The sequence below is a fragment of the Ascaphus truei genome, chromosome 3 (assembly GCF_040206685.1).
Source record: "Ascaphus truei isolate aAscTru1 chromosome 3, aAscTru1.hap1, whole genome shotgun sequence".
Taxonomy (NCBI): domain Eukaryota; kingdom Metazoa; phylum Chordata; class Amphibia; order Anura; family Ascaphidae; genus Ascaphus; species Ascaphus truei.
The window spans coordinates 101,222,204-101,233,617 of NC_134485.1; the positions used below are offsets into that span (position 1 = coordinate 101,222,204).

At 39.5% G+C, this 11,414-nt stretch overlaps 2 pseudogenes; both read left to right on the forward strand.

Moving 5' to 3' along the window:
* Positions 1-9,125: 9,125 nt before the first annotated feature.
* On the forward strand, positions 9,126-9,243 carry LOC142491712 (5S ribosomal RNA; annotated as a pseudogene).
* A 159-nt stretch (positions 9,244-9,402) lies between these two features.
* On the forward strand, positions 9,403-9,520 carry LOC142491701 (5S ribosomal RNA; annotated as a pseudogene).
* Positions 9,521-11,414: the final 1,894 nt, after the last annotated feature.

Here is an 11,414-nt window from a genome sequence, read left to right on the forward strand (position 1 = left end):
ACACTCAAAAAGAGACTCACGTCTCATTTTAGTGAATGTGTATAAATCTTCAGTCACTTGTAGGGTCCATTCGGCGTGCAGATCCGCAAAAAGACTTGAAATATATCCAATCCTGGTGTGAGCTTTGTACCTTTGTTTTTCATGGAATAAATTGGATATTTTTCATGTAAGTCACACTCTCTCCTCTCATTGTGCTGGTGGTGTTTTGCAGCATTTCTTTGCTCTTTTCCTCCTCTGGGAAGACCACTGTGCCCCTGGGATGCTTGTGAGCTAGGGGAGGAGTCTGGAATGTCAGGAGGGCATGCTTGAGGACTCACGCTGTGATGTCGAAGAGAGGCACATTTGCCTCACCTCATCCAGGACATTCCTCACTAAACTCATTGAAAAGCCACCATGACCACCACCAAAGTCAACCACAGCTTCTCCAAGTTCCACTGTGGTGCTGCCTGAACCAGACGGGCTTATAGCAGTCGCAACCTTATTGAAGGGCTCCCTGCTACCGTAACCACTCCTTCTGTCTGCGGTTCCAACTTCTGAACCCCATGTCCCCACATGATGAAGCATCCAGTACCCAAGAAAGAGCAGCAGAAGCAGCTCTGGTGGTGCTGAAAATTGCCAACTCAGGTAGTGCAGCTGAAACAAGATGCAGGGACACAGATTCAAAGCCTGTCATGGGCATGGTGGTGATTCACAACAGGCTACAACTTGTCCCTGATTTGGCAACCACGACATCAGTCTGGCCGGCCTGCATACGTAACACATGCCATGGTATCTGCTCCCCGCACATCTGATCAAGCAACCGGTGGCCCTGTGCACTGGAAGCCTTAACAGTCTCTGTCAGATACAGAGAGAATAGGTGAGATCAATAACAAAAGGAAATAGCTTCTGACAAAGGTGACACTGATGATTAGTGAGCATCAAAGTCAAAAGACCCAAAATCGATGTTACTACCTGATTCCTCTTAAACAGGGTTACTTTCTACAACAACCTGTTCCACTTACATAGGCTGGACATCCGCGGGAGCAGCCGATTCCTGAGGAATGCTCACAACTGGAGTTTTAACAGCCAAAGTACTATGCCTACTCCAGCGGCTGGTACCAGCAGGAAAAATTCAATGGTACATCAATCATTGCTGAGGATCTTCGACACCACTGCCATCTGAGCCTGACAAAGTTGACCTCCTAAGTCTGACAGGAGGGTCATGGGCAGAGCTAGTACTCTAAATAATGTTTATTTTTTTGTAAATATGTAACAAATTAAAACAATTAAGAGAAAATAATATTTTTAACAAAACAGAAAACAAAACAAAAAAATTCAACCATTTACTGTGTGTGCATCTGTGTGCGTGTGTCCCTATGTTTCTCCTTCTCCCTGCTTTCCCTTACCAAAATTGGTGGGAGTGGCATTTATACCTACTCTTCAGATTTTGGACGGCAGATTAATCCATATGCGTTTTAAAAAAAAAGTATTACGGATGATTAATACACTATACTTTTTTCTTACAATCCGACGTCGGATTAAAAATAAACACAGTTTGTGGATTGGATTTACGTTGAAGCCGATGTTGGATTATTTAACATACGAGAAACCGAGCTTCGTAGATGGGTTTTAAAAGATCTGCACAGATTCAAATTGGCGCAATCCGTAGTCAGATTTTAGCACACCGATCAGATTACGGATGGAAAGCCCGGGACCCACCCTTCTCCCAAGTCCAGTTCACCCATACCTACTTATAGTTACGGTAAATCATTTATGATTGAAGATACACGTTAAGGCATAATGTGACGTTAGCATGGGTTATCATCCCATTCATTTACTTACCAGAGCTCTGTGAATCTGGCCCTTAGAGGATTACATATGTAAGCAATTTCAGTATATTAAAGGTGCAAGTACAGTGTAGTACATTACTGTATGTAAGAAATTAGAGATCCTTAATATAGTTTAAAAAAATATACAGTAGTGAGAATATATTAAGCAAAATTTTTAGTTTAAAAGATTTGTATTTTTACCTGTAACCACCAATTACTAAAAAGCATATCATGACCATCAGTTACTGAAAATAATTTCATATGAATTAGTTCTCATGGCACAGCTGAAACTGTATTGTGAGACTCAAATGGTCCTTGGTTCCAATCCTGTGTCTGCCTATAAAAATCTTCAGCTAATGCAGTAAAGTATTCAGAATCATGAAGTGTTGTGATAGTGGTGGCAGAAGGGGAATATGGGATTTAGTAAAACAGTTCACCACTGAAAATTCCTCTGAAGCGTTACAAAACCAAGCTGACGGTTAGTTATTCAATTTTTATAATGCAAATGGAAAGAAAAGGAAAAATCATATACTGTAAGTGAAATACAAAAATATGGAAAATATTCTTATTTTAAAATGTGGACAGATACTGTATAAAAATGGCCACAACTATAGTATCCAATTTTTAACATTCATTGTTATCAAAGTTCTCTTATTATTATTATTATTATTATTATTATTATTATTTACAACTGAAATAAATAAATGCATCATGGTGGTTGTACCGATATTTGTAATAAGACTTTTCTGAAAAATATGTTACATATTGATCAAGATTCCTGATACAACTATATAAGTATCAGCTTATCATGAGCATAATGAAATATTAAGTACATGTAAATATAATATGTGTACTTACATTGTAAGTTGTATTGATATCACAGTATTACAGATATTATAGTTACATTGTTAATAAAGAAACAATGTAAAGCATTTCCAGTTTTTCTAAAAAGAAAACATGTAATACTGAACACACTAACGAAATAGAAACTAAATTTTTTAAATAAATAAAATATGTCAGTAGTTAGCACACAGAGCTTTGTTAAATTGTTCTGATAATGTGAGTTACAGATGCAGCGGCCATTATCTGAACATTTCTCAAAATGGATTTCGAGATTTGCCTGAGATTCTTTCAAAATTTGGCGTGGAAAACTAATGGCCAATCGGATTAAGACAGCAGGGGACCCTGCTGTGTTAATCCTACCGGGGTCTGCCTGTCTGTAAGAGACGCACAGTAAGAGATAGGTTGAATCAGTCACTCTAATTACGGGCCTCTCGTAGGCGATCGTGGTGTTTTAATTTAATTTTAAACATTACAGTAATGTAGCAGGGGGTCTCTGGAGCTGAATCACATTGATTACAGATCCGGGGACCCCTTGCTTCCCGAGATAAAGGCCCCATCATGGGGTGCCGGTATCCCCATGTTAAAATCCTGTGCGTCACGTGGCCGTGGGATCTAAACAGAGCAGAGGGATACCGGCACTCCATAACAGGGCCTATATGTGGTTCCGGTATCTCCGCCATGTTAAAATCCATGTGGGATCTAATCAAAGCAGAGGGATACTGGCACCCCATACTGGGGCCTGTATCTCGGGAAGTAGCGGTCCCCAAGGCTGAAATCAACTTTGTTCAGCTCAGGACACCCCCTGCTCACGCACACTATAAATGAAAATAAAATGTAAGCAGCTTAATTACCTTAGTGGCTAACCGCTAAGGCAATGAAGGGGTTAAAGCAGACTACCAGGTTTATTGGGGGCAGAGGGTGTGAGTGAAGGGGGTAATAGCCCCTGGATGGTTGGTTAAGCCTCTCGGGTGGGCATTGGGAGGGGTTAATACCTTTATTACGGTAGCGGTACTAACTGCTATGGTAATGAAAGGGTTAACCCCTCCCACTACACACTGAGGCCTGACCACCCACCCTGTGGCAACTATCTCCTTCACTCGATCCCTCTACCAACAATAAATATTAAAATACCTACTGTCTACTGTACCAATACACAACCCACCCACTGCACCTCAAACAACCCTCCTAACACATACAGTACAGTAATGGGCAAAATTCAAAACAAGCCACTAATAAAACACACATTCAATTTTAATCTTAAAAATGCCACCAAAAAAATTGGCTGGCATGTTGGCACTCAGCTGCCACTATGCCAGGCAACATGCATCCTGCCAATCGTCAAAACAAGACACTAATAAAACACACATTCGATTTTAATCTTAAAAATGCCACCAGAAATATTGGCTGGCATGGTGGCACTCCCATGCCCAGTGGGTATGAGCTTACACTATGCCAGGCAACATACATCCTGCCAATCTTCAAATCAAGCCACTAATAAAGCACACATTAAATCCTAATCTTAAAATTACATTTGAGCCCCTGAGATAAGGGGACTGTGCATGAAAATGGTTGCAATTCCTAAACGTTGCATACAATATTTTTGTTCAACCCCTTGAATTAAAGCTGAAAGTCTGCACTTCTATTGCATCTCGGTTGTTTAATTTCAAATCCATTGTGGTGGCGTACAGAGCCAAAATTATGAAAATTGTGTCAGTGTCCAATTATTTCCAGACCTAACTGTATATTATATATATATTCCTCCGCAATATAACTAAGATACACCCTTTCCTCTGTTGCTCGACTGCTAAAACTCTGACTCAGGCCCTCATTCTCCCCCGTCTTGATTACTGTAACCTCCTGCTGTCCGGCCTTCCTGCCTCTCATCTGCCTCCCCTACAATCTATCCTAAACGCTGCTGCCAGAATCACTCTACTCTTTCCTAGATCTGTCTCAGCAGCTCCCCTCATGAAATCCCTCTCCTGGCTTCCGATCAAATCCCGCATCTCCCACTCCATTCTTCTCCTCACTTTTAAAGCTTTACACTCTTCTGCCCCTCCTTACATCTCAGCCCTAATTTCTCATTATGCACCATCCAGACTCTTGCGTTCTTCTCAAAGATGTCTTCTTTCTACCCCCTTTGTATCTAAAGCCCTCACCCGCCTTAAACCTTTTTCACTGACTGCCCCACACCTCTGGAATGCCCTTCCCCTCAATACCCGACTAGCACCCTCTCTATCCACCTTTAAGACCCAACTTAAGAAACACTTGCTTAAAGAAGCATATGAATAGCACTGTGGATATTCTGAACACATGATACATAAAGCTTGGCCCCCTACAGACGCACTTACCACAACTCCCTCCTACTGTCTCTGTACGTTCTCCATACCTACCAATTAGACTGTAAGCTTCTCGGGGCAGGGACTCCTCTTCCTTAATGTTACTTTTATGTCTAAAGCACTTATTCCCTTGATCTGTTATTTATATTATCTGTTATTTATTTGATTACCAAGTGTATTACTTCTGTGAAGCGCTATGTACATTAATGGCGCTATATAAATAAAAACATACAATATATATATATATATATAAATAAAACAAATTGGAGTAGCGCCTTAGGAAGCTTGATAAGGATAAATTAGCTGTGTAAATCAGATAGAGTTAACAAGGCTATTGACCAAAGAATCCCCAAAAGGGCGAATTTGTGAAAAACAACTGAAATCTATATCAAAAATAAAAAATATGAAACATAAAAAATATAATAAAAATCAGATGTCAGTTGAAATTCCAAAAAATGTACTTAGTCCACTGGAGTTTTGCTGTCCGTATATAAGGATCACCAAATCCCAAGGATATCTGCAGAAAACAAGAAGAATAAACAGGCGCACAACTAGTGTGATAAAGTATAAAACAGTATTTATAGGATTGTAAAATATAAAAAGCGCACTCACAAACAGAGTAAAAATAATAGAACTTATGAGATATACTCAATCGCCTTGAAGCTGTGAAGGGAATGTATCAGCCTGTCCCGTTGGTGCCACCTCTGGTGTATCCGTTGGTTCAGCAAGGTGCACTGGAGCCACCACAGCCAGATGATGTAATAATCAGCAACACGGTCAGAGACTCCCTCCAGATACACCTCCCACAGCTCTCACTGCTCACCAGCAGGCAACTGCAAAACCGGAAGCGACAGCAGTCCCAAGCAAAATAGCAACAGCTCCAAGGTACTCTCTCCGTTCGTGCAGTAATGTCAGCCACAAACTCACCTTTTTGGGAAATGCCCTATGCGTTTTGTCACTAAGTACTTCGTCAGGGGGTGAATTCAATGGTCAAAAGGGGTATCCTTTATTTCACCTTTACTGTTGTGATTTGCCAGTACGGATGGTGGGCGGGTACTTTCAATTTCACAAATTTAACCCTGTTTCATTGCTGGACAACATTATACATGACAATCATAAAGCACTAGAGCCTATTTGTAAGCAGTTTAAACATATTCCTACTAACAATTGAAAATGAATAGCTAGATGAATGAACAACATACCCCAAACATGGAGGTCCTCCCACAACCCCATGAAGAGGTTGGCAAAACTGGGAGCAAACTTGGTACCCATGGCCGTTCCACACACCTGTAGATAAAATGTGTTGTCAAAAAGAAAATATTTGTGACATAAAATGAATCTAATGTAGGATAGAATAAACTCACGTTGTGCCGGGTGTAGTGATATGTCTTTAGTAAGAAAGTGTTCAATTGCCTTAACCCCCTTATCGTGATCTATAGAAGTATATAGTGAACTCACATTACACATGGCTAACAAAATGTGTCCTTCCAGGCAATGGAAGAAGAGAGAAGTATTCCAACTGATATATTTTAACTGGATCATCAGCCAGGACTTGATACGATGAATTCTCTCTTCTTCAGAAAGCACAGGGTGAGGGTATTATTACTAAGGCAGAACAGAATTTTCTATTTATTAAACACCCTAGAACACCAATTTTCTATCACCTACCAAAATTGCACAAGGATATCGTCAATCCTCCAGGTAGGCCTATAATATCGGGGTGGGTTCAATGACTTCGAGTGTGTCTCAGTATGTGGATTATTATTTACAACCATATGTACAACAACTGAGATCATACATTAGGGACACCTTGCATGTCATTGATTGCACCTCCAGCATTGCCTGGAAGGACACAATTTGTTGTGCCACGTGTGATGTGAGTTCACTATATACTTCTATAGATCACAAAATGGGGGTTAAGGCTATTGAACACTTTCTTATCAAAGACATATCACTACACCCGGCACAACGTGAGTTTATTCTATCCTGCATTAGATTTATTTTATGTCACAATTATTTTCTTTTTGACAACACATTTTATCTACAGCTGTGTGGAACGGCCATGGGTACCAAGTTTGCTCCCAGTTTTGCCAACCTCTTCATGGGGTTGTGGGAGGACCTCCATGTTTGGGGGAACGCGCGGCTGGGGGCGGGCATGGTTTTCTATGGTCGCTTCATTGATGATATCCTTATTATTTGGGATGGGGAGAGTCACGTATTAGATCACATACTTACTTCTTTCACTGATAATTTGATGGGACTTAAATTTACACACATCATCAGCCAGGATGCGATTACATTCCTAGATCTTGATTTGTTTATTGATATGAGTGATATGACAATTGAAAGCAAAACTCACTTTAAACCAGTGTCAGCAAACAGCTTTCTCCAATATAGTAGTAATCACTACAAAAAATGGCCCGATAATGTGCCTAAGAGCCAGTTCTACAGAGTACGACGCAATTGCTCGAGGGACCTGGACTTTAAACATCAAGGTCATTTCTTGATGGATAAATTCCAGGAGAAAGGCTATAATATGCAAATAGTTGAACAAGCATTTAAGGATGCTGAAACATCAGATCGGGTTGACCTACTGATGAATTCCGAGAAAAAATGAGAAAACAAGTTATCAGTCCACTCCCACATTTATTACTCAGTACAATCATTCAGCTTACAGTATTAAAAATGTATTTAAGAAACATTGGGGAATTATTCGAAGTGATCCGATTATTGGGCCTCTGATGCCTGTTCATGTACCCATAATTTAAAAAAAAGCAACATCTCTAAAGACCATGATTGCCCCCAGTACGCTGAAGGATTCTACTACCAACTTTTGTAATGAAAAAAGAAATAAAAATACCAAAATGAGAGATAAGGGCAATTTTTCATGTGATAGGAATCGTTGCATTACCTGTAGATACATAAATAAAAAAGATGCATTTACATCATTTTCAAATGGTATAACTTATAAGGTTAATGATTACATCGATTGCCTAAGTACATTTGTGATATATCTTATATCATGCGAATGTGGTCTCCAATATATTGGTAGAACATCAAGAACTTTAGGCACATGGTTCCTAGAACATACACTGGCGACACACTTTATTCGAGCTCGGCTAGTCCCACGAATTCGGGTATACCCGGGTGTATTGAGGTTTGTGACTGTTTTCTGCCCGAGTGCATTGAGTTATTTTCCAGGCAGGGATTGAAGCATTTTATTCCCGCTGGCTGCAATACTGCACAGTATATATATATATACTGCATTACAATTCATGAATTTATGCCATCTGGTAGACACGCGAAGCATTGCAGCCTATTAAATCCTAATCATTATCATTTAACAGATCAGCCGCCCATCAGCCAGGCATGAACCCAGGCTGGGAAGGCAAATGCAACGGGGCTTGTCAGAGGTGAGGAGCGGCGCATTCCAGGTATCTGCCAGGTACATACTGGGTATTTGCTCGAATAAAGTGTGTCGGTGCAGTAGGAGAAATGTCATACGTGGGTTTTACCATGCACAGTTTATCACGACACTACATTAGTAAACATAATAAAAATCCATGTAGTTTGTCAGTTATGGGTATTGAATCCATTCCTTCTACTATATTGGAGGTGATAGATTTTAGAAATTATGTACGCGTGAGACATATTGGATGTATGTACTAGGTACATTACATCCGTGTGGATTGAATGATCATATTGATGTTAGCACTGTTGTTTAGTGTTATGGTACCAACATGTTTTGAGGTACGTCTCTGAGGTCTGGTTTGGATGGGTTTTCCTGTCCCCTCATTGATAGTTGTCTCATCTCAGTTTAGTTGGTTTTACTATAGGTGCTCCTTTGGCCCATATAGACATAACAGGTGGAAAGTGCATATATTATTAATATCATTATTATTAATTAATAGTATAGACACATTAGGTCTATGCCTATGATTACACATACTTTGACACAAAGGTTTTTTGTACGTTTTTGGGGAGTTGCAGCCCCCATCGGTCCTGAGGTTTTTTCTGTCTCTGATTCTGCTTTCTCCAGTCTATGATTATTCTAATGGTTATTAATGATATATTATTTGGTATATTATTTGATATATTATTTGGTATATTATTTGGTATATTATTTGGTATATAATTTGCCTATGGCCGCACTACCCTGAATGTGCCCGATCTTGTCTGATCTCAGAAGCTAAGCAGGGTTGGGCCTGGTTAGTATTCGGCGGGAAACCGCCTGGGAATACCAGGTGCTGTAGGCTAAAAATGTTATTTTATCCCCTATATTATGTATTTTATTGTTATTCCTTCCTCTCCATATTTCTCTTTCCCCTCCCCTTTTCCTGCACCCCCTTCCCCTTTTTCCATTCCCTGTTCCATTTCTAATGGTTATTAATGATATATTATTTGGTATATAGTTTGCCTACGGCCACACCACCCTGAATGTGCCCGATCTTGTCTGATCTCAGAAGCTAAGCAGGGTCGGGCCTGGTTAGTATTTGGCGGGAGACTGCCTGGGAATACCAGGTGCTGTAGGCTAAAAATGTTATTTTATCCCCTATATTATGTATTTTATTGTTATTCCTTCCTCTCCATATTTCTCTTTCCCCTCCCATTTTTCCTTCACCCCCTTCCCCTTTTTCCATTCCCTGTTCCATTTCCCACCTCCCTTCCCCCTTCTTTTACCCCCGTTTTTTCATTTTACTTTCCCCTTCCTCCCCCCCCCCTTTTTTTTTTTTATTCACAGGTCATGCATTTCTCTTATGATTTTTATTATGCTTGTGTGTTGCTCCAATGAGATTTTTCTGTGCTTATTTAATAAGTTATTCTTTTACTTCTATATATAGTTTATTTTTGGATGTATCCAATATTTCATCTCTGTCCTTTTAAGATTTATTATTTGTATGTTGTTCATTCATCTACTGTAGCTATTCGTTTTCAATTGTTAGTAGGAATATGTTTAAACTGCTTACAAATAGGCTCTAGTGCTTTATGATTGTCATGTATAATGTTGTCCAGCAATGAAACAGGGTTACATTTGTGAAATTGAAAGTATCCGCCCACCATCCATACTGGCCAATCACAACAGTAAAGGTGATATAAAGGACACCACTTTTGACCATTGAATTCACCCCTGACGAAGTCCTTAGTGACGAAATGCGTAGGACGTTTCCCAAAGAGGCGAGTTTGTTGCTGACATTACTGCACGAACGGAGAGAGTACCTTGGAGCTGTTGCTATTTTGCTTGGGACTGCTGTCGCTTCCGGTTTTGCAGTTGCCTGCTGGTGAGCAGTGAGAGCTGTGGGAGGTGTATCTGGAGGGAGTCTCTGACCGTGTTGCTGATAATTACATCATCTGGCTGCGGGGCCCAAGTGCACCTTGCTGAACCAACGGATACACCAGAGGTGGCACCAACGGGACAGGCTGATACATTCCCTTCACAGCTTCAAGGCGATTGAGTATATCTCAAAAATGCTATTATTTTTACTTTGTTTGTGAGTGCGCTTTTTATATTTTACAATCCTATAAATACTGTTTTATACTTTATCACACTAGGAGTGCGCCTGTTTTTTCTTCTTTTTTTCTGATATATATATATATATATATATATATATATATATATAGATATATATATATAGATATATATATATATAGATATATATAGATATATATATATATATATATAGAGAGAGAGAGAGAGAGAGAGAGAGAGAGAGACAGTAGAGGAACCCCTGCTACAACCTAAGTGAAATGGTATTATGAACGGTGCTTTGGGTATAAGATGCTATTCACAGTGCTAATTCAGGTGTATGGTCTGAGGAAAGGATGTACACTGAAACGTCATGCTATGATTGCACCTGCTCAGCAAATAGATTTAACAGAGTAAGCTTTTAACCGTTTTGATTCCTGTGTGCTTCCTTCACAACTGCTATAATTTGATATTGTAAACTACCTAATACAGAGTAGAACTAGTGTCTGAAACCCCTATGTACAAAACTGTGTACGCTAAAATAAAAATATATTAAGAAGATTGTATTACGCACAGTTTTTTAGTAGTGCTACTAATAGTCTCTTTTTACAATATTCAGTAACTGATTAGCAGAAAATGCAAAGCAAGAGTCACCAATAAAGTTTAACAAATACTGATCAATCGCTGTTCAAATAATTGATAGAGGAAGCTCTTAACTCTATAACCAACAGAAGTCACATCAAAGATAGTATTAAACTTTGTCAGAATTATTCTTCAGCACACATACTGAATACAGCCGTTTTCTTTACGATATTGCATTTGTTCTCTGGAGAAGAAAGAGATATGTTGTTTATGAAAACCACCAGAGTTAAATTCAATTATTTTAACACAAACTTTAAAAACATGGATTGTACAAGGCACTAGTAGATTATAGAGTGCCAGACGAGTTTCTCTGCTCTTTCC